The sequence below is a fragment of the Citrus clementina genome, unplaced genomic scaffold, assembly GCF_000493195.1.
Source record: "Citrus clementina cultivar Clemenules unplaced genomic scaffold, Citrus_clementina_v1.0 scaffold_9, whole genome shotgun sequence".
In the NCBI taxonomy this organism is placed as follows: Eukaryota; Viridiplantae; Streptophyta; class Magnoliopsida; order Sapindales; family Rutaceae; genus Citrus; species Citrus x clementina.
This window is the reverse complement of record NW_006261964.1, coordinates 22,881,564-22,906,028: the sequence shown is the minus strand read 5'-3', so window position 1 is coordinate 22,906,028 and position 24,465 is coordinate 22,881,564. Positions and strand designations below refer to the sequence as shown.

General features: G+C 32.3%; 1 pseudogene; it reads left to right on the top strand.

Annotated features, from left to right (window-relative positions):
- Positions 1-2,600: 2,600 nt before the first annotated feature.
- LOC112099947 lies at positions 2,601-8,471 on the top strand (annotated as a pseudogene).
- The last annotated feature ends 15,994 nt before the right edge of the window (positions 8,472-24,465 follow it).

Sequence of the window (24,465 nt, the reverse complement as noted above, 5' to 3'; positions counted from 1 at the left end):
ACATACTGTTTTTGTTGTAGTGAGATAAATCTCCAAAAACTTTGTTTGGTCAAGAAATTTTGAAACAGGTAGATGGTATTAACTATAAGAGTGGTAAGCATAGAGGCAGCAAGCGAAAGCGTGATGATTGTGATAATGATATTGACAAATTACTCAAAAGAAAATCATTTTTTTTTATTTAGAGTATTGGCAACATTTATTAGTTCACCATGTGTTAGATGTGACGCACATTGAGGAAATGTTTGTGAGAGCATCTATGGCACATTACTTCATCAATCTGGAAAGACGAAAGATGGGGTCAAGGCTAGAAGAGATCTAATTGAATTACAAATTAGGGGCAAATTAATTCCTAGTGAAAATGATAAAAATTCCATACCTGCAGCACCTTACACCTTGAGTAAAAAAGAGAAACAAATGTTCTGTCAAACTTTGTTTGAAACCAAAGTTCCAGAAGGTTATTCTTCCAACTTCAGGAGTCTTGTAAACTTGGATGATTTTCGGCTTCAAGGTCTTAAATCTCATGACTGCCACACTTTGATGCAACAATTGCTGCCCTTAGCAATCCGTGGTTGTTTGCCAGAAAATGTTAGAAAAGCTATCATTAGGATGTGCTTTTACTTCAATGCATTATGTAGTAAGGTGATAGAAACAAAATCTCTTGAAAAACTGGAAAAACAACATTACGTCACTATGTGCTTGTTTGAGCAATTCTTCCAACCTTCTTTTTTTGACATAATGGTCCACTTAACGGTGCATCTTGTTGACCAAGTCCGATTATGTGGACCAGTGATTGACAATAAAAAGTGTATATTTAATAAGGATAAAATTATTAGTTTTGCACTTATTGTGTCGATTAATGCGCTCATCATTTCTAAATTATCTTAATACTCCCCAAATATATTTTTATGTTAAATTAATTTGCAAAATGTTAATTTTTATCTTGTAAATACTTTTTCAAGAATAAAGATGGAATTGGAATTGAAAGCGGGAAGAAAGAAGAGCTACTGGAGTAGAATTGAGGAGACGTAATAATAAAAAATAATAGAAACAAAAAAAACAAAAAAAGAACAAAAGCATTGGCAAGCATGTTGGTGATGGTCAAGAGACCATCATGCCGCCTGACCATCACACAATCCAATATGTATATATAATATAAAAATAAAATAAAATATTAATATTAATAAAAGAAAAGAAAAGAAGATGATTCCCTTGCCTATAAAAGGCAAGGGGATGCAAGCCAGAGAGGGGAGAAAAAGTTGAAGCCGAGAGAGAGAGTTGTAGCCAAGAGGGAACTGAAGAATTTCTGTCTTTCTTTCTTTTCTTTTCTTGTTTTCTTTTGTATCAATTTTTCTTGTAATATATTTCAAAAGTTTATCAAATAAAAGGAGTGTTGTGTTTTCTTTCACTATGAGTGGCTAATTTTACTAAGTTGAGGTGAAATGTGAAGCTCAATGTTTCAAACTATAAAATTTATTATTTTCTCAAATGAGTTTTTAAGTTTATTTTATTCCTTTCTAATTATTTTTATGTCATGTTAATTTATAAATTTCTTTGGATCTGTATGGTATTTTGACATAATGTCGACACATTAATATAGTGTGACACTTTAGGTACTTTATTTCATATTTATCCACACACATAAAATTCAATGATATAATAATTAACTAGTAAAAGTGAGGGTAAAATATAAATGAGAGTATTAAAATTATAGTTTGTATGCAGAGAGTGGATCCCAAACCATAGCATATTTTAAAATTGATTTCAAATAATTTCTTTTCCCCACAATTAATTTTCTTAGTTTTAAATTGACTACTAGATTTAAAATTCCCTGTGGTTTGACCTCGGACTCACCGGGTTATATTATAACTAGACACTCTTATACTTAGGAGTAATACACTTTTGAGTTGTGTCAAGTTTTTGCGCCGTTGCCGGGGAGTTTTCTAAATTTGGTGTTAATTTGTCTTTACTTTATTTTTATTTTTTTTTCGTTACTATCTTTCCGTGATTCTATTTTATTCTCTTTTTACAAAACTTCAGTCAGCACCCCTCTTCTTTTTAAACCTTAACATTATCCATAAAATTTGTGAGAAACTTCATCTTAACCCAGAAACTTTTGCAAATCAGTCCCCAAATCAAATTTATTTCTTTAAATTTCTGCAATTTACTTTCCGCATTTATTTTAAATGGTCGATTCTACTGCCTGACTGTTATTTAAATGTTGTTAATTTATGTATTTTTGTTTATATGGTCGGTTCTATTGCCAAACATTTTAATTTCAGTTTATTTATTCTTGTACATTAATTTATTTAATTTTATGTTTTATTATATGGCTGGTTTTAAAATATTGCCTAAATTGTTTCTTTTAATTTCTTTGTTTATGGCTGGTTTCACCGCCTAATTTATTTTTTTATTTAATTCAGTTTGTTTATTTTTATTTTACATTTATTTTGCTTATTTAATTTCCAGTTTTTTTTCCTGCAATTTTCATTTAGCTTTTTATGCATCATTGGTTTAGCACACCTCATTAGCATTGCATACGTCGTTGGTCTGGTACAAATAATGGCAGATTAATTAGAAGATCACCTTCACCACCCTTAGATATGGCTGACATAGGAGCTGAAAATTTTTTGGAGCACAAAAATGACCAAGCCTTGCAAAATCTTCATGAACAGCCTAGGACCCTTAGGGACTTCATGCATCCTACTAGAACAAGGTCACCATCATGCATAGTTTTCCCTCCTGATGCGTCACGTTTTAATTTCAAACCTGGCATCATTCAACTTCTTCATACTTTTCATGGTTTTGAGTCTGAAATTCATATTTGCATTTAAGGGAGTTTGAGGAAGTCTGTAACACATGTACTGATCAAAATTGTAGCATGAATATAATCATGCTTAAGTTTTTTCTTTTCTCACTAAAGGATAAAGCTAAAACATGGCTACAAAATCTTAGGTCAGGATCCATCAGAGCTTGGGATGAAATGCAAGCACAATTTTTGAAAAAATTCTTCCCACCCCACAGAACAAATCACCACTTTCACTTAAAAATCGGGAGAAACCCTCTACCAATGTTGGGATAGATTTAAAGAACTACTTAACATTTGCCCACACCACGGTTTTGAAACATGGAGATTAGTGTCTTATTTTTACGAAGGATTAATATCCTAAGGTAGACAAGTTGTTGAAATGATGTGTAATGGTGAGTTTAAAGATAAAAGTCCTGAAGATGCATTAAATTATCTTGACTATATAGCAGAGAATGCACAACACTGGGATACAATTGGGTCTTATGAGTCATCAAGTAAACCCTAGTCATCTCTATCTGGTGGAGGCATGCATAACCTTAAGGAAGACCATAATTTTCAAGCCAAATTTGCATCATTAGCTAGAAAAGTCGAAGCATTAGAGTTAAAAAAGAATGATCATGTAAAGTCTGTTCAAAATATTTCATGTTATGTTTGCGATTCTACTGACCATTCTACGTAGGACTGTCCAACCTTGCCAGCTTTGAGAGAAAGTTTAAACGAACAATTAAATGTTGTTAACAATTTCAAAAGGCCAAATCCAAATCCATACTCCCAAACTTACAACTCTGGTTGGAGAAACCACCCAAATTTTAGTTGGAGAAATAACAATCATGCACAACCTTCACAATCAGTTCCTCTGTGTCAAATTTCTAAAACTCCCAAAGTTACCCACTAGATGTCCCACCACCAAGAAAAACTCTGGAAGACACATGGTTAGAGCAGATGTTAGTCGATTAATAACCAAACGATGCAAACCTTAACCAATTTGACAGAAACTATCTCCAAACTAACATCTGCTCTAACCATGCATGAAAAAGGAAAGTTTCCTGCTCAACCTAAACCAAACCCCAAGGGTCAACAATATCCTCAAATGGGAAATTCAAGAAACCAAAATATGAGTCAAGTCAAATTGGTTATAACCCTTCGTGGTGGTAAAGTGGTTGAAAAACATATTGTGGACCCTCTTGAAACTAGTAAAGATTCAAGTTCAGAAAATAGAGAAGAGTCTGTCAAACCTTTAACCCATGAAGAAATAACCAACTCTCCTCCTATACCCCCATTTCCTCAAGAAGAAATCAAACTATAGTCCAAAAATTTACGAAGTTTTTAAACAAGTAAAGGTCAACATTCCTCTGCTAGATGTCATTAAACAAGTACCTTCTTATAATAAATTTTTGAAAGATCTGTGCATGATGAAAAGGAAACATAAGGTGCAAAAGAGAGCTTTTCTAGTAGAACAAGTAAGTTTCATTCTCTCAACCAATAGTACTTTGAAATATAAGGATCCTAGTTGTCAAACTATTTCTTGCACTATTGGGGATCATAAAATTGGACATGCTTTACTTGATCTTGGTGCCAGTGTTGATTTGCTTCCTTACTCAGTATACCAACAACCCAATCTCGATGAGTTAAAACCAACTTATACCACTATTTTACTTGCTGATAGATCGATTAAGTTTCCAAAAGGAATAATTGAAGATGTATTAGTTTGAGTCGATAAATTCATCTATCCTGTGGATTTTATTGTTTTGGAAACTGAACCAATTGCTAATGAATGCAAACAAATTCCTGCTATATTGGGTCGACCATTTTTAGTTACTGCTAATGCTTTGATTAATTACAGGAATAGATTAATGAATTTATCTTTCTGTAACATGACATTGGAACTCAATGTGTTTAACATGTGTAAACAACCTCACCACCAAGAGGATGATGATAACGAGAATGAGGAGATTGATCTCATCAAGCCAATCATTGAGGAACTTATTTAGGATGAGAATTTTACAAACTCTGTAGAAATTTATTTTGCTGGTTCTTTTGAATCAAGTAAGGAATTAAATTGTGATACTGCTAACATATGTTCTACACTTGATTCTATGCAGGTACTTGCAAGTGACGATGACCAATCAAACTTTGAAGATATAATACAACCTGAAGAACCAAACGAAGAGGAAGCACCAGAGCTCGAATTAAAGCCCTTACCAAAAGAATTGAAGTATGTCTATCTTGGAGAACAGCAGACATATCCAGTGGTAATTTATTCCCAGCTCACACATGATCAAGAAGGTAAGTTGTTATCTGTACTAAAAAAGCATAAAACTGCATTTAGTTGGACTTTAAAAGACATAAAAGGCATTAATCCTTTAATTTGCACACACTGAATACACTCAGAGGAAAATGCCAAAACATCCCGTCAACCACAAAAGAAGATTAAACCCTCATATGAAAGAAGTGGTAAAAAATGAGGTCCTTAAACTACTGGATGTAGGAATTATCTACCCTATCTCTGATAGTAAATGGGTAAGTCCAACACAAGTAATACCAAAGAAATCTAGAATAACTGTTGTAAAAAATGAAAAAGGTGAACCAATCCCAACACGAATTCCATCTAGTTGGCACATGTGCATTGATTACAGAAAATTAAATGATGCCACTAAAAAAGATCATTTTCCCCTTCCATTTCTAGACCAAATTCTCGAAAGAGTGGCTGGACATCCCTACTACTGCTTTCTTGATGGCTACTCTAGCTATTATCAAATCTCTATAGCCTTAGAAGACCAGGAAAAATCATATTCACATGCCCATTTGGAACATTTACATTTAGGAGAATGTCTTTTGGACTTTGTAATGCTCCTGCAATATTTCAAAGGTGCATGCTAAGCATTTTTAGTGACATAGTTGAAAATTGTCTAGAGGTTTTTATGGATGATTTAACAGTATTTGGTAATTCTTTTGATACATGTCTTGATAATCTAAAAAAAGTTTTGGAAAGGTTCAAAGAAAAAGGACTAGTTTTAAATTGGGAAAAAATGTCATTTCATGACCACTTCTGGAATTGTCTTTGGCCATGTTGTGTCTTCAAAAGGAATTGAAGTTGACAAAGCCAAAGTTGAAGTCATTTGAAAATTACCCTCACCAAAGACAATTAGAGAAGTCTGTTCCTTTTTATGAGGTTTATAAAAGACTTCAGTGCTATATCTAGACCACTTTGTAACCTCCTAATAAAAGACACACATTTTGAATGGACTAAAGATTGTCAACAATCTTTTGAAAAAATAACTTCTCTTTCGATATCTGCCGTGATAATGCAACCCCCTGATTGGTCTTTACCTTTTGAGCTAATGTGTGATGCTAGTGATTATGTTGTTGGTGTTATTCTAGGTCAAAGAAAGGAAGGTAAGCCCTTTGTCATCTATTATACAAGTAGAACTTTTAATAGTGCTCAAATGAATTACACTACAACTGAGAAAGAACTACTTGCTGTAATATGTGCATTGGATAAATTTCGTTTGTATTTAATTGGTTCATCCACTATTGTTTATTCTGATCATGTTGTTGTGAGATATTTAATGTCAATACAGGATGCCAAACCAAGGTTGATACGATGGATTTTGCTACTTCAAGAATTTAACTTGAAAATCAAGGACAAAAAGGGCACTGAAAATGTTGTTGCAGATCATCTTTCAAGACTTACGAATGAGTCTTCAATTGAAACAACACCCATCAATGATTATTTCCCTAATGAATTTTTATTTTCTATAAACAAAATGTCTTGGTATGCTAATATTGTTAATTATCTTGCAACAGGTGAAATGCCATGTGACTAGGGTTCCAAGGACAAGAAGAAATTCTTAACAGAAGTGAGAAGATTTTATTGGGATGATCCATAACCATTTAAGTACTGCTCTAATCAAATTTTTCGAAGATGCATACCAAACGATGAGGTAAGTAAGGTCATTCAATTTTGTCATTCTGAAGCATGCGGTGGCCATTTTTCTTCAAAAAAGACAGCTGCAAAAATATTACAGTGTGGATTTTATTGACCTACATTATTTAAAGATTCACATGCATTCTGTAAAGTGTGTAAGAATTGTCAAATGGTAGGGTCTATTTCAAAGCGAAACATGATGCCTTTAAACCCCATCCTTGTCATTGAAATATTTAATTATTGGGAAATTGATTTTATGAGCCCTTTTCCATCATTATTTGGATTTGTATACATTTTTGTTGCTGTTGATTATGTTTCAAAATGGATCAAGGCGATTCCTTGTCGGCATAATGATCACAAGATTGTGATTCGCTTTTTAAAAGAAAATCTTTTGAGCAGATTTAGAATACCTCAAGCCATTATCAGTGATGGAGGTAAGCATTTTTGTAATAAGCCATTTGAGTCCTTAATGAAGAAATAAGGAATTACACATAAAGTTGCTACCCCTTATTACCCTCAAACAAGTGGTCAAGTTGAATTAGCAAATAAGGAGATAAAACAAATTTTAGAAAAGACATTTAATGCAAATCGTAAAGATTGGTCTCTTCGACTAATTGATGCACTTTGGGCATATCGTACTGCTTTTAAAACATCTTTAGGAATGTCACCCTATCGGCTTGTTTATGGAAAATCTTGCCACTTACCAGTTGAACTTGAACATAAATCATTTTGGGTCATTAAAGCTTTTAATTCAAATCTTGATGATGCTGGTAATATACGTAAATTGCAATTAAATGAACTTGAGGAATGAAGGAATGATCATATGAGAATTCTAGAAATATTAAGGCAAGAACCAAATTTTTTCATGACAAAAGAATTTTTCGGAAAACATGTGAAATTGGTCAAAAAGTGTTACTTTATAATTCTCGTCTTCATGTATTTCCAGGGAAGTTAAAGTCAAAGTGGAATAGTCCATTTGTTGTAAAAATGTGTATCCATATGGAGCCGTAGAATCGAGAATCCGAAGGATGGTGTCACATTTAAAGTTAATGGCCAAAGATTGAAACCATATTTGCAATACCAACCACGTGAAGCAAATACCGAAATCAATTTGAGTGACCCACCAAATTTTGATTAAGCCTTTTCATTTTAACTTTTTGTGAATTTGATTTACTGTTACTTTATCGTTTGAATTGTTTGATTTTTTTTCCTTTTCCCATGTCTTGAATGGAGTGCATTGCATTGTCTTTAATTGTGTGTTGTTTGACAATTGTGTTTTAGCTCACCAAATTTTTATATTTTTCATGAGTACCTCCATGAGAAATTTCCTTTTCGATCATCTTAAAATGCTTTTACATGTAAAATTTCACCTGAGGAAATTGCTCCAATTTTGTAAATCACATCCCATTTGGGATCTACAACCACTAAAGTTATTATCCCAGGTGAAAGATCTAGAAAGACAACTCAAGGAAATAGAGGATGGTATTTATAATCTGCAATTGGAAAGGTTCATGATTAATGTGCTGCAATGTGCCTATGTTGGTTTGATTTTGTTGGAATTAATCATAAGTCTGATTGTCTCTTATTGCTACTGCTACTCAGGCAATTGAAGATAGCAATGCTGCTGTTGCCTTTTCTTTTGATGCATTTGCCTCCAATGTTTTGCTACTACTCAGGCCGAGGGATAGAGCAATGTTGCTGTTGCTGCTTCTTATTCTAATCTATTTGCCTTATTAACTGCTATTAAAGTTGTTGCCAAAACAAGATGTTTTCTTTGTTTCAAAATTAACTGTGGTTTTTGCTAGTATTATGCCATTCAAGCTATATTTCATGAATTCGGTTGTTGAACCAATTTGGTGAATTGTATGTTGATTGTTAAATGTAGAATGGAGCTTGATGGAATTTGTTAAATGAAATATTATTGGGTTTTGAATCCAACATTTGTTCCATAACTATTGTTGAAAATTGTTGTTTAATGGCTTTAATTTTAGGCTATTGGTAATTGTAATAATGAAAATTTTATTATTTTTTCAAATTTGCAAAATCTATTGACACCATTTTAGCATCTACAAATATTAATATTTTTAAATCACAAAACAAATGATACTAGCGCATCAAAACATGCTTCATACCATAGAATCACTATCTGCATGACTGTATAGAATCACAATTATTTTGATATTATCGAATCACAAATTGTTTGACACTGTAACATCAAAGCGTATATGATGTTACAATGTAGGCATTTCTTTGATACTAAGGTGTCGTGGAATCGTTGATACAAAAAATATATGTTAGAAAATTTCTTGCACCATGATCAGTGACATTAAACTCGGTGTCACTAAAAACCGTTACTGATACCGAAATAGTATCAAAGAAGGCCATTTTTCTACTAGTGTGTGTGATTACTTAAAGGTTTCTGACATGTTTCAATTTTAATTGTTTATGTGACTACTTAAAGCTCTATTTGTAGGTTTCAATTTTAGTTATTTATGTGATTGCTTAAAGTCATCATAAAATATGGTGACCCATTCTATCTTTCGTGGTGGTAGGTTCACAGTCACAAAAGACACTTTGTGATGCCATGTCACTGGTAATATAAACTCTAGGAGACTCATATATGTCAGTGCTACCTGCCATCTCAAAGAGGTCACAAGAGGTCATATGTGATGGCAAAACAAAGGACATATAAACCACTTTTTTTTTGTAGTGGTAAATTATCTTATTTGTCCTTGCATATTTATAAATAAGCTAAATTCTTGATTTGCTATCATAGCAGTCTATGTTGAAGATATGAATTTAATTGCAATTCTCAGATATTTCCAAAAGACTACTGATTATTTGAAAAAAAGAGTTTAAAATGAAAGATTTTGAGAAACAACTAGATACTACTTAGAGATATAGACCGAGCACATGTCTCATCGTATCTTTTTCCATTGTATACTAAAAAGATATTAAAATGCTTCAATATGAATAAAGCTTACCCATTAAGTACCCCAATGAGAGTCTAATTCTTGTCCTAAGAAAGACCTATTTTGTCCCAAAAAGGATGATGAACAAGTACTTAGTCCTAAATTACCATAGTTGAACGTCGCTCTAATGTATTTAGCCCAATGTACTAGACTAGACATATTTAGTTTTAAACTAACTAGACAACATTAGGATGGTGTTAAACATATTTTTCCTTATCTTTGTGGAACTATTTATTTGGGTTTATTTTATTCTAATAAACTAATTGTTGATTTTCATTCATATTCAACATAAAATTAGTGGGAGATCTAGAAGTGTAAATTTTCATATCTAATTACAAAAGTTGATCACAATGAGGTTATGTCACTATAGAGATAGAAGATAATCTCATGGAAAATTTTCATGCCACTGTATGCTTATGGTTGGAGGATAATCATAATTAAATAAAATCCTCTTAGATACTTATTTTAGATACAATAGGTATATTGATATAGAAGCGCCAATCTACCCTATTATGGGGCGCCAATTCCAACATCTCTCTCGCACGTGATAGGTGACACTATAAACAAAGTAACGAGAGTAATAAGGTTTGAAGCCTTAAATACAGTATCATATAGGCAAATGCAACATGTAACCTATGAACAACAAGTTGGAGCTAAAATATTAAGAAATATTAATTGTAAACAAATGCAAGAGATTAGAAAATTTGTTCTTTATGTATCCTAGATTTTATTTTTATTACTTCAATCTAAACATATTTTATCCCTTAGTAAATATATGGTTGACTCAATAAGCTCTATATATCCACAATTGTAACTATCTCTATATGGATTACTACTGGGCGACTGGTGAATACACTAGTCAGATGTAAGAAAAAAAAACTTTTGATTCTACTCACATTTTGAAAATTCTAAACCAATTGCTTTCTTAGACATTTTTCACAAGCAGCATAACATTAGAGCCATAGATAACATTCTAAAGTAGCAGACATTAATATTTTACCTCAAAATATAGTTGACGGTGACTAAGGATACCAACCAAGGTTCATATTTACCTCGAAGGAACTTACATAATGAGGAAGTAAGGATTCATTAAGTTTTTTCTTCACTCATTTTCCCTATTGACCATAATAAGCCTGCATGATATGAATCACGGTTATAATACCATAATAAGCGTGCATGATATGAATCACGGTTATAATGAATTATATTTTAATAAAGAGCATATGTCTAATTATTCACTGTACATATTGTTGTTTAGTCGCCACTAAAAGTGCCTGGCTTGAATTTTAATAAACTTTCCTTCACAAGGTGTTAAACTTATATCTAGTTTAAATCAAGTTTCCATGAAAATGGAGTGTATTGTAGTTGGTCTAATAACTTACTTAATGTGACCTCATCTTGACTTAGTTGAGGCGACACATTATTTAGAATTACATAACTCCAAGACAATATACCACATATCTAATTGTTTTGTAATTCTATATGTCTCATCCCAGCTTGCTGCTATAGCAAATGAGGCGAACTCTCGTGTAAGATAGCTTGTCTTAACCTGACGACATATCTTTTTCCAACCTAATATATGTGGTTATGCTAACTACGCATTTTAAGTATTAATTGGGTACTTCATTGTTAACAATTTGGTGTTATAAGAATATCTAGCAATGACATTCTTAATATATGACAATAAGCCTGCGAATCGATAATAGGTCAAGCTTGTACCACTAAACATCTCTACTCACACCTTTCTACTGATCTATACCATATTGTGTATGCATATATATTATAAAACTGCAATATTTTGTTTATCAATATGGTACATCAATGTCCTCTATATGTAAAACCTTTTTGTTTGGTTTATCATTTCCAATCATTAGTCTCAAAGTATTTATGACTATCTCAAGATATTATAAAGACTACTAAACAAAATATGCGTATAGAAATATCCTCGTTATGGACAAAGCCATGCATGTTTATTATCTTAATATCACATGTAATAGCACTAATGTTTTCCTAAGATATGTGCATTTATCTTGAGGTTAAATTTCACTCATCTAGATTGCCATACTTGTTGGTATCCAAGCGCAAATTTCTCATAGATACAAAGTGTAGTTCACAGTGCCATAAAAGTATGCTAAATACCTCTTTAACAAACTCAATGCTTTATTTAGGATTCGATTAGTATTTCTTATCAATCTCATAGCACATATCAAGTGTTGTGCATCTCAGTGTACCTGAGACCATTATTGGCATTGAAATAAAGAGCACTAGACATTTTATTTTTTTGTAAAGGACTCTTCAAGGCCATACATTTTTCATATCTACAAGAGTATCCATTTAGCTTTCAATTTATCATTTTGAATCTTTTAAGGATGTTTCTAATCTAAATATCACTCTTATGATATTGTTAAAAATTTCTTAAAGGATTCTATTTGTATTTAAATTCCTGAAATATAAGTAGCTTTGCCCATATTTCATTGGATAATCAATACCAATGGTTTTGACAAGATCTTTTTTCTTTAATTTCTAGTCATCTAAAAATATCATCTACAAGTACAAATGCATTGGCTATCTTAAATCATCCAATATTTGTAAATAAATAAGGCTTGATGAAAATTAAGATTCCATTTTTAAGAGAATGTCATAGATAATATAGATATATAGACTTTTTAGAGCAACCCGACTATGTGCTTAAGGTCTTTAGCGAAAGCCTTCTGAGCATACAGTCTACGCACTCAAAATCATTAATAAAATTCTTTTGAGCAAGTAAACTATGAGCTTAAAATTTTTGGCAACATTATTTCGAGCGTGCAACTATGCGTTTAAAAGCTTTAGCAACAACACCTAGTATTTGTTCCATATATATATTTCTTCCTCTGATTTTCTACTGAGATGCATTAATTACATCTATTGATATGACGATGAATGCATGTGAAAGTTGACTAGAAATAATTGCCTTAGAGAAACCTTTTAGCCAAAAGTTTCTTTCTAATTTAAACTCCTTAGATATAACTTTTAACAGTCCATATTGTACTTATGCCTATCGCTTTACACATGCACAACCTTATTCTTTGTAATGGTTTATTCAACAATTGACCAACTGTGACTCAGACATAATTGTCATTTAATGACTTTATCTATTAATAATTGCTTTTATCTATAGTTCCTTAGCATTTAGAGTGACAGCTCTACACAAATAATCCTAACTTATCACCACAATATGAAATAATTGTTAAGAAATTCCTTTCAGTCTCTAAAAGATAATATATGATTCTTTTTCAATTATTCCATTGAATTGAGTTATCTGGTCCCATTAGGTGTTTGTTCATACTAGAATCAAGATTTCTTAGTAAATCTAACCTATACTCAATTCTTAACTCAAAAGTGATATCATAAAAAGGATAATCCAAATCAAAATTTAGGATATATCTTTATCAACTTCTATGACGCTTAGGAATTCAAAATTTTCAAGTTTGTGGTTTTAGAATCCAGCCACTATCTTAGCCATTCATTTAACATTAAACACGTGCTTTATTTGCTTATTTGAATTTTGAATTTTGAATTTTGAAGTAACTTTACCTATAGCTGGAATACTTAAGTGACTCATTATATGAGAAATTAGTTAATTATTTAAGATACAATTAAATAGAGTATCTCCAAATAACATATTGGAAAAACTTATGTGCTACTATTACTTTATCAATTCTCATAATGCCTTATCCCTTAATTTCCACTACTCCAAGTAGTGCGTTATTATAAGAATCATAAATTATCTATCTATATCTTTCTTATATATAATGCTCTGAATTACTTGGAAAGATATGCATATTTCGGTTCATGTTTATTCCTTACCATATTCAAGAAAAACCTGAAGTAACGTAATATAACTAATTTATAGGAGATCATAAAGATTAGATTAAACTTGATATATGCATAAATGTAATCACTAAAGGCTTCATTCTTAGCCTTTACATTCTTTTTACTATAAGTGTCAAAATGGACATTTACTATTTTCCAAGTTATTCTTCTATATTAAACAACTATTCCATATATGCTTTATCATTGTAGCGAGTGAGCCCAATGTTCTCTTTCTAGCGAACTTAGCCATTTGTCTCAGTCCAATATGCCAAATTTTAATATGTACATTATCACCATAAAATGATGCATAATGTTCAACTTTTCATAAAACCTCTTTTCAAGAGTGGTTAAAAAACACTCAAAAGTAAAAATCTTAGATGGTTAATGATAAAGACTAAGTTTTTGTTGTATATTTGTCATTGGAAAAATAAGGACCGCGCAATACCAACTTGCAGGTGCTTATACTCTTAAGTTCTACAGCGAGTATATTTCCATTTGTCCTTTCCTTTCCTTTGACAATTACAAAAGAACAAAAATTCAAAACCTTTTTGTTATCTCTGGTCCCAAGTCATGGCTACTTAGCCTATTTCTGTTCAATGCAATCACGAGCGAGTAATTGAAATACATGGTGAGTAAGCATCTATGTATTGTCCTTCTATTTTCTAAGCATGCTTGCCTCATTTGGTAATTTCTATCATTAGATTGCTGAGATGAGGATTGAGTCCTAAACTCCCACTAGGAAAGATTACCCTTTCTCTTATGCTCAAAGCTTGAAGCTTTCCACAAGCTAAACTCTTTCTTGTTAAGTTGATTTAGAAAGCATTACTGGTTCTATGCACTTATTTTCTCAAACAAGTATCAATCACATGATGTTTGCTAAAAGTATTAGCTGTCTCTAGGTGCCCATTTCTATGTATATTTGATTAGAAGTTCTAGTAGTCTATTGGCACCATTCTTCAAATCCTTAAGGTTATGCATTATATAAATTCTCATATTGTCCCAACTATTGGGGTTGGACATTTTATTGCCTGGACCTAATATTGACATTTACAATGTGTCTAGCATATTTGAGCTCTATTTTATGAGCAACCTAATACATCTTGGACTTATTAATAAGCTCATAAAATATGTTACTCGGCAATAAGATGAGAGAATGCTCCTATCTTCTAAAGAGAAGTGGTATGCACCAGTTCAAAATTAGTATTTATTTAAAGTCTCATGATTTAATTCCAAATCATAAAATAAAGTCAATCAATGTTATATAGTATTCATTTGATACACATTTAATATATTTTGCCACAACCATATACCAAATTAATGAAAATTTCATATGAGGAGTGGAATCAAAAAGTCTTCGAGGCTTTCAATCATCATCTTTTCCAAACATTAAATCAACGTAATTATATTTTATTGCTCAAAACATTTAGTTCAATTATTATTTATTCATAGAATCTTAATATTCGAACTCTCACTATGAATTTATAAATATAATGGGAATAAAGTAGCCTCCATACATTTATTCATGTGAATAATACACCATAAATTTTCCTAGGAAATCGGTGGGGTCTAATAGTCCCACTTAAATACCCAATTTTCTTAGATTATTATCGTCTTTTTAACCAAATGTTTCTAGATATATCATACATTAACAATACTACCCTATAAATCCCAATAAATTTTAATCTTCTTGTGTTCTCATTAACATGATTACATTTGACATAAAAACATAATTCATAAATCAATTCATCATGATCATCATATGGATTAATAAAACAATCATGCTTGTCTTAAAACAAACAATATAAATTATCTCAACAAGTATTAGATAATTTACCAATATGCATTTTTAGGAGAGCACATATATTATCGTGTTGAAACAGATCTCATAGAAGCATAACACTATCAATCACATCTCAAAATATTTAAAAATTTATTTTTCTCAAATTTTATCTCACTTTTAAATTATTTTTTTATTTAAACATCTTCAAAAGAATTTAATTCAAAAAAATTTAATATAAGCAATAAATGTTTTCTAGATCACAAAATAAAAGACGATAAAATTACAAGATCGTTACCATAAATAGCGCCAAAATAGAAGTTAAGAAGATAGCGCATGTATCTCACTCTCCGAAGACAAAAGTGGGTCAAATGCAACCAAGCAATGATGCGTTGACCAAGCCCGGCAAGCTGGTTTAAATCGCTCACACTGGCATATCGGCTCACTTGGTTTAACCAGCTAGCTCTACAGTGTTTTACTTGTTCTATTTGCAGATACTAACGCTATAATACACGGACCTATTGTTAGTAATTGTTTAGTGACAATTGATGACCTTTCGACTTAGAATATTGCGCTAATTTTATATCTTAATTGGTTTCTGATATAGTATAGTCCTGTGATTCACGCGCCATCATGGTGGGTGATATGGTGGATCCAGCACTATTCATCGTCTTATGCATTATCCAAATTTTTAAATTTCAAACTAGAAATTCAATTGGCTTGTTCTCTCTCCATATAACTCAAAATTATGCGCACAATGTATCATTGGAAAGATCTCTTAATAATCTTTCTAATGATATCAAGTTATAGAGAATTAATAATTGTATCAAAATTTGTAAGTAAACGAATCCTACAAGTTCATGAATTAGGGTTTTTGTTTTCTCATAAGCTAGGCCATATCAATTCTTTCTAATGATATCAAGTTATAGAGAATTAATGATTGTATCAAAAGTTGTAAGTAAACGAATCCTACAGGTTCATGAATTAGGGTTTCTGTTTTCTCATAAGCTAGGCCATATCAATTCTTTCTAATGACATCAAGTTATAGAGAATTAATGATTGTATCAAAAGTTGTAAGTAAACGAATCCTACAGGTTCATGAATTAGGGTTTTTGTTTTCTTATAAGCTGGGCCATATCAATTCATACAAAAATCCAGATTTAATCTACATTTATTCATGTGATTGTAAACCAAAAATCAAGGCCTAATGATGAGTGATTCATTACATACCATTAAACTATGTTCTACACACCAAAAACATATTTCATCAAAGAACATGGCATGTCTGATGCAAATACATTCAAAACAGAATATAACCTAATCTGGCTCTGATACTAAAATTGATTTTCATTCATATTCAACATACAATTAATGAGAGATCCAAAAGCATATCTTTTGACCTTTGAATGTAAAGTAAAACACAACAAGGTTATGTCACTGTAAAGACAGAGGATAATCTCATGGAAAACCCTCTTGCCACTTTATGCCTATGGTAAGAGGATAATCATAATTAAAGAAAATCCCCTTAGATCTCTTTGTAAGAGCCCACCGCCTTTTCTCTTGTTTTCAATCTTTGGATTCTCTAATATATTATTACACACATTTACTTTAGATACAATAAGTGTGTTTATATAAAAGCTAATAAGAGTGATTGAAGTAAACTAAGTAACTTAACTAAAATACTTCATAACTCTTGGAGTTCGATTAGACTTACAATAGTCATATGAAACTCTATTAAAAAAAACTTCTAAATGTTTTCTTTTGTTGGGCTAACTAGCCCATCATTGGCATAATTCTGACATTAACCATAAATCTAGGTCTTGTTGGTTATACATATGCGTGTTATTTATTCTTATAAACCTTGTTCATAGACAAAATATGTTTTTGCTAAAGTAGAACAGTGATTTCTTGAAAATCTATAAAGTAAAGTCTTATATCTACGTGCTCCAATCACTTTGAGATCTTTGTGCTGCATGAAACAAGTAGAGAATGCGTATACTTAGTCCATCATCCAATAAATCCAGCGTGCTAATAAATAATCTTGAAGTGCGAACATCCCAATGATGATATATGAAAAATAACTAAGGGGGAAATATATTAAAAGAAATAGAACAAAGCATATCTCACTGAAGTTCTTCTACATTCATGTGCCCTAACAAAATAAGAAGATCAATATCAAGTAGATACATTGCATAGATAATTTTACAAATACATTTACTAAAGCTCTAGCCACATCAATATTTGATAATATAGTACATGGCATCAAAATGTGCCAGTTAAACAAACTATCGAGTTGATCATCAAAGGGAACGCTGGTTAAAGAGTGTAATTCTAATGAGAAAATAACTTTAATTGCTAAATTGGTACATGTGCACTGTATTCTTTGTCTTTGACTAGATTTTCCCATTAAGATTAGTTTAGAAAATAAGAATAGGTTATGTGATGGATTTAGTATCCAAAACGTTATCCGCCCACCCTACTCGTGAAATAACATCTAAAGTACAATTAGTCCTATTAACATAGATCTATCTGCTAGCTAACAATATGTTTTTTGCCACCATTATTAGAGTTCAAGTAAGAGATACATAGTGACAATAACTCAGCTTAGTAAGTGAGCTTTTAGATTTCCAAACAAATATTTTATAGAAAGACATTAAATCAAAAGCATTTATTGTGGAAAAAAAGGTTTTCAATCAAAAGATTAATAAGATCTTCTAAATTAATGTAAAAGACAAAGTACAAAACAGTTAATACTCGTTTATGTATCAATATAATGAAAAGAATCATAATTTTTGTGTTTATTGATTCCTATAACCATCTGCTTTTAATGCAAGAATGTGCCCTTATGCCTTATTCTTAAGAAATATAACAACTTATGTTAAGTGTTAGAGAATGTATATTTAAAAATGGTAAAATCCTTATTTTGCACTTCAAGTCTTGTAACATTTTTACTTTTATGTATTTAAGCCCTTTAAACTTTGATTGTGTATTTTGTTATAATCTAAGTATTTTAGGGATATTTTAGTCATTTCATGATTAAAATCAAATAGCAAAACAGATACCATTTTTTAGCTTAGAATAGCTCAAAATCGTAAGAAGTTCATAAAAGGCAAAATCATAATTTTAGGATTTTGGTTGGCCGAGCTAACATGGCACTGTCCAATGACGTGGCAACATCCTGTTGCGTTGACTGATGATGTGATAGTATCCTGTTGGGCCAAAAAATTAGCTTACGATACATGCAATACACTCAATCAATGCTAGTTGATTTTTGCCTTAACTGGTGACATGGCAACATGAAAAAATGTGTTTACGTCATATCCAATTCACCGAATCGCAGTCTTGGTGACATGTCCTATCCAATCAAAGCTTGGTACGTGGTGCACTCCTGAGCATTCGAGTTGTTTTCATCTAATAGCCATGATTTACCAATTGTATCTATAAATAGGGGACTGCCCCCCTAATTCGATGGTCTAAATCCAAATTTGATCGTCATTTCATATAATTCTCTTTCATCTTATTTTTACCTTGTTACTCCTAGTTTAATATGAGTGGCTAATCAAGTTTCAATATTTAGTTGAAGGTGAAGCGTCAACATGATCCATGTGTTTAATTCGGTAAATTTATTAACTCTCTTTCTAATTTATTTGGCTTATTTTAACTCATCGTTAATAGACAATAATAATCTTATCTAATTTTTACATGGTGTATTGGCTCCTCAGAGTAAGATCATAACTGAGAATGCATCTATGTTGTTTAGTGGACAGTCTTACAATATTGTCGACAGTAAGATTATTGTTGCCTGGCACAACATGTGCTTGACACCACATTTAGTGGAAGATTATTTTCCCTTGGAACATTGAGTGCTTGATACTATATTTATTAGAATGAGGATTATAAAAAGTGAAAAATAATCTCCCCCATAAATTAATTAAAGCTAGAAAGGAATATTAAGATCATGGTAAAGTGTTGAGTGTAAATCTAGAGACTCAGGTATTTAATTTGAATTGTTTCATCTTTAATTCATTCCTACCATCTTTTTAATTTAAATTTCAGTACTATTCAGAATTCACATCCAACCAATTTACATATAAAATTGAAAAATTAACCTTATACATAATTATATCTACCTCCTTGTGGGATCAACACTCTTCACTATTAATTTATACTACAATAGGTTCATGCACTTGCAAGTATAATAAAATTTGAAAAATAACTTTGCAAGCAACCTAAGAAGATTTGGTAAAAGAATTCGAGATTTCACTTAAATTTCCATCTGACTTACTAGACATGCAAGTGTAAGCATGAGAATCTCTTGGACATAACCAAGATCAAAAGGATTATCTTAAACAGAAGAGACTAAAAAATTTACATTTGGCAAACTAGGTTACTTATCGAAATATATTTCTTTCTTTCCGATCAAACATTGAAAAATCCATTATTTTTTTTCTACTTTATGCAATTAGACAATAATGACAAATAAATTATAAATATAAGGGTAGGTTCAAGGGATACAACTTTTATACACAAATTTAATCACAATTTTCTAATTAGTGGATCAGAAAAAAAAATTAAAGGTCAAGACTTGATGACATGATTTATTAGTTTTATTAGTATTCCTTTCATTAATACTCTATCTTTCTCCTCTCTTCTCTTTGATATGAGAAAATATTTTTTTACTCCTAGGGTTCGTTACAATAGCTTATTTCACCTTTACCTTTTAAATAATAAACTATTAATTTTATTAGTATTCCTCTCATTAATACTTTATCTTTCTCTTCTATTCTCTTTAATATGGGAAAATGTCTTTTTTACCCTGGGGTTCGATGCAATAGCCCATATCATTCTTATATTTTAAACAATGACCTATTTTATCTCTACTTTTCAAACAGTAGTAGAAAATACCCTTATGTGAATTTACACATAGTTTAATGTATAATTTTTCAAGGGCAAAATATGATTTTTAGTTAAATAGATGTAAATAAAAATCTCAAGAATAGTTAATTAGCATATGACTTTCTACATAAATTTAAAATTTAAGAATAACTTAAAGAAACAAAAATAACACTAAAGAATATGCAATATATATATATATATACATATGTATATACACACATATATACACACACATATATATACATACATATATATATATATATATATATATGTTGTGTAAATTTTATTGAACTCGCAAGTGCATGAATCTATTGTAGAATAGATTAATGGTGACGAGTGTCGATCCCACAAGGAGGTGGATTTTAATTATATCTAGAATTAATTTTGTATGAGGGTGGTTGGATTTGTAGTGAAAGTGACTTAGATTATCCTAAAATTGGAATTGAAATGGCGAGAATAAATTAAAGAGAAATCTATTGAAATGATGTACTTGGGCATCTGGATCCGTATCAACATGCACCATGGGCTAAATATTCCTTATTAATGCCAATTAAATCATGAGGGGGGAATCCACACCTCATGAACCACACTCTAATTAATATGGTGCTAAGGGCTTATCGTGCCAAATAATAATAACCTTGTACTAGAGAGCCGGTGAAACCAAGGCGGTATGTAGATAAGATTATTATTATTTGTCGACGAGAAGTCAAAACATCCATAAAAACTAGAGGGGAAGAGAAAATAAATGTACCAAATAAAGTCCATGACACATGTTGAAACTTCACCTTCAACCCAAAATTGAAAGAAAATTAGCTACTCATAATTGAAGTAGGGGCAAAATGGAAATTTATAAAAATACATAGAAAATACAAGATGGAGAAGGAATTACAGAAAATGGAGTCCAAAAATAGATTCAGAGATATCAAATTAGGGGGGGGTCTCCTTTTTATAGATACATTGAGTAAATCATAGCCATTGTTGAGTGTTAGAAAATGCATATTTATAAAGGAGAAAACCGTCATTTTACATTTCAAGTCTTACTAACAACCCTTACTTTTATGTATTTAACCTTCTTGTGATTTAATTACATGTGTTTTATTTTAATTAAGTATTTTATGTATTTTAGGGGCATCATAGTCATTTCACAATAAATGAGAAATCAGATGACAAAACGGACATCACTTTTGAACTCAGGACGGTCGAAAACCTTAGGAGGAGCATAAAAGGAAAAATGGCACTGTTCACATGTATGGTACTATTCACATGTACGGTATTGTATACGTTACTGTTCACGACATTGTTCACATAGACGGACTGATGACGTGGCATTGACTGATGAGGTGTCACGATCCTGTTGGACTAAAATTCTTATATACTGTTGATGGTGACGTGGCAGCATATCAGTGGACGAAAAATATCGCATACGGTGCATGCATCACACAGGATTATTTTCAACCAAACCGCGTTACTGTTCATCCGGGTCAAACCGTGTTACTGTTCAAAGTCAGGTCAAACTGTGTTACTGTTCATCTGCGTGGTCAAACCGTGGACTGTTGACTAATGACGTGGCGCAATCCTGAGCGTCCAAACTGTTTTTAATCCGATGGCCATGATTTACTCCGTGTATCTATAAAAAGGGGGCCTCTCCCCCCTAATTTGATATCTCTGAATCCATTTTTGGGATCCATTTTATGTAATTCCTTCTCCATCTTGTATTTTCTTCATATTTTAATAAATTCCTATTTTGCCCCTAGTTCAATTATGAGTGGCTAATTTTCTTTCAAGCTTAGGTTGAAGGTGAAGTCTCAACATGTGTCATGGGCTTAATTTGGTAAATTTATTTTCTCTTCCCCTCTAATTTTTGTGGATGTTTTGACTTCTCGTCGACAAATAATAATAATCTTGTCTAGATACCGCCTTGGTTACACCGGCTCTCTAGTATAAGGTTATTATTATTTGGCACGATAAGCCCTTAGCACCATATTGATTAGAGCGTGGTTCATGAGGTGTGGATTCCCCCCTCATGATTTAATTGGTATTAATAAGGAACATTCAGAATATCTTTTCATTCTGTCATGAACAAGCTTGTGGAGGCCATTTCAATGCTAAGAAAACAGCGACTAAAGTTTTACAATGTGGTTTCTATTGGCCATCTATATTTCAAGACGCTTACACTTTCTGTTCTTCATGTGATAGGTGTCAACGAATGGGGAGCATTACACGAAGGAACATGATGCCACTAAATCCAATTTTAGTGGTTGAGATTTTTGACGTATTGGGTATCGACTTCATGGGACCCTTTCCCCCGTCTTTTGGCCATCAATACATATTGGTTGCTGTTTACTACGTATCCAAATGGGTAGAAGCAATTCCATGTAGAACCAATGATCACAAGGTGGTGATAGCATTTTTGAAAAGCAACATTGTTTCACGCTTTGGATTCCCTCGAGCAATAATCAGTGATGGTGGTGCCCACTTTTGTAACAAAGCATTCAAAGCACTTTTGACAAAGTATTCAATCACACACAAAGTGGCGACCCCGTATCATCCGCAAACCAGTGGCCAAGTTGAGATATCCAATCGAGAAATAAAGCACATATTAGAAAAGACGATGAGGCTGGACAGAAAAGATTGGTCATTAAGACTTGATGATGCCTTATGGGCATATAGAACGGCTTTCAAGACCCCGATTGGGATGTCACCCTACATGCTAGTGTATGGAAAAGCTTGCCACCTACCTGTGGAACTCGAGCATCGTGCATATTGGGCCATCAAGAAATTCAATTTTGACATGCAGCAAGCCAGCTCAGAAAGAAGATTACAGCTGGCAGAACTTGAAGAAATTCGCAATGATGCATACGAAAATGCCAAGATTTACAAGCAACGAATGAAAGTCTTCCATGATAAGCAAATTATGAGAAAATCATTCACTCCAGGTCAAAAAGTGCTTTTATTCAATTCTCGCTTGCACCTATTCCCAGGTAAGTTATGCTCTCGTTGGTCTGGCCCATTTATTGTTCATACTGTTTTTCCACATGGGGCAATTGAAATTAAGGATCCAAAGAACGGTGTCACGTTTAAAGTTAATGGTCAAAGATTAAAGCCATATCTAGAGTACCAACCACATGGAGAAGACACCGAAATAAATTTGAGTGACCCACCAGATTTGAATTGATTTTTTTTTCTCTCTTCTTTTCGTTGATTTGATTTTTTTTCTTTCTTTATATTATTCTTCTGCTAATTGAAATTATTTTTGCATAAGTGTGTTTGTTTAACTATTAAGTTTTCTTTTATCGTTTTTAATCATGAGTACCTTACTTAGACCGTTCCTCCTGAACATTCTTAAACCACTTCAACGTGTCAAAACTCATCTCAAAAGGCAGATTCAATTTTGTAAAACACAATGCATTTGGGCTCTACAACCACCAGAGTTAGTAGCCTATGTTGAGGGTTTAGAACGCCAACTCAGAGACATTGAGAGAAGTGTTTACGACATCCAGTTGGAGCTTGAGGTAAATTCAATAAGAGGACGATTTTAATTTTCTTTGTGTGTTTTAATTTGTTTTTTTGTGTGTGTGCTTTAGTTTGTTACCCCGGTGAAGTGGCGGATAACGGTACTCCGTGACAATCAAGTCGGTTACTTCAGTTTCCCATAATAACTGATATTCTGAGGCGAAAGTATGGACAAAAACGAGACTCTAGCGAAGCTTCACAAGCGATTCCCTTCACTTCCTCAGAATGCCCTCCTTACGATCTATAAAGCTCGGTCCGAACACATGCGATTACTCATGAGGAATAACATACCTGCTGACATCTGTTGGTTAATCGAGGCTAAAGTACGATCGGCAGGTGAGTTACCTCCAAAATTTATTGCCTACATGCCTGGTTGTGGTAAAGGAAATTATGCAAGAAAACGACGAGCTCGAAGAATTTCTGTTGCTTGTCATAAGTGTGCCAGAATGAGTTGCAATAAAAACCCATGTTCTTTAGGAATGATGTCTGATAACAAGGAAGATAAGATTCAATTCATTAGGGATGGCTTGAATAAAGAGTCATTGGATGATATCCTTTTGTCTCTTGAAACGCATCCCAGTGGATATGTGCAAGGAGTGATTCTCCAGTTATGGCCATTATTCCAGAAAGAGCATGCACGATATAGTTTCGGGAATCTGACTATAAACGACCCTGTTTACCAGTTTATAAGAAAACTGGATAGGAAGCCTATCCTCGA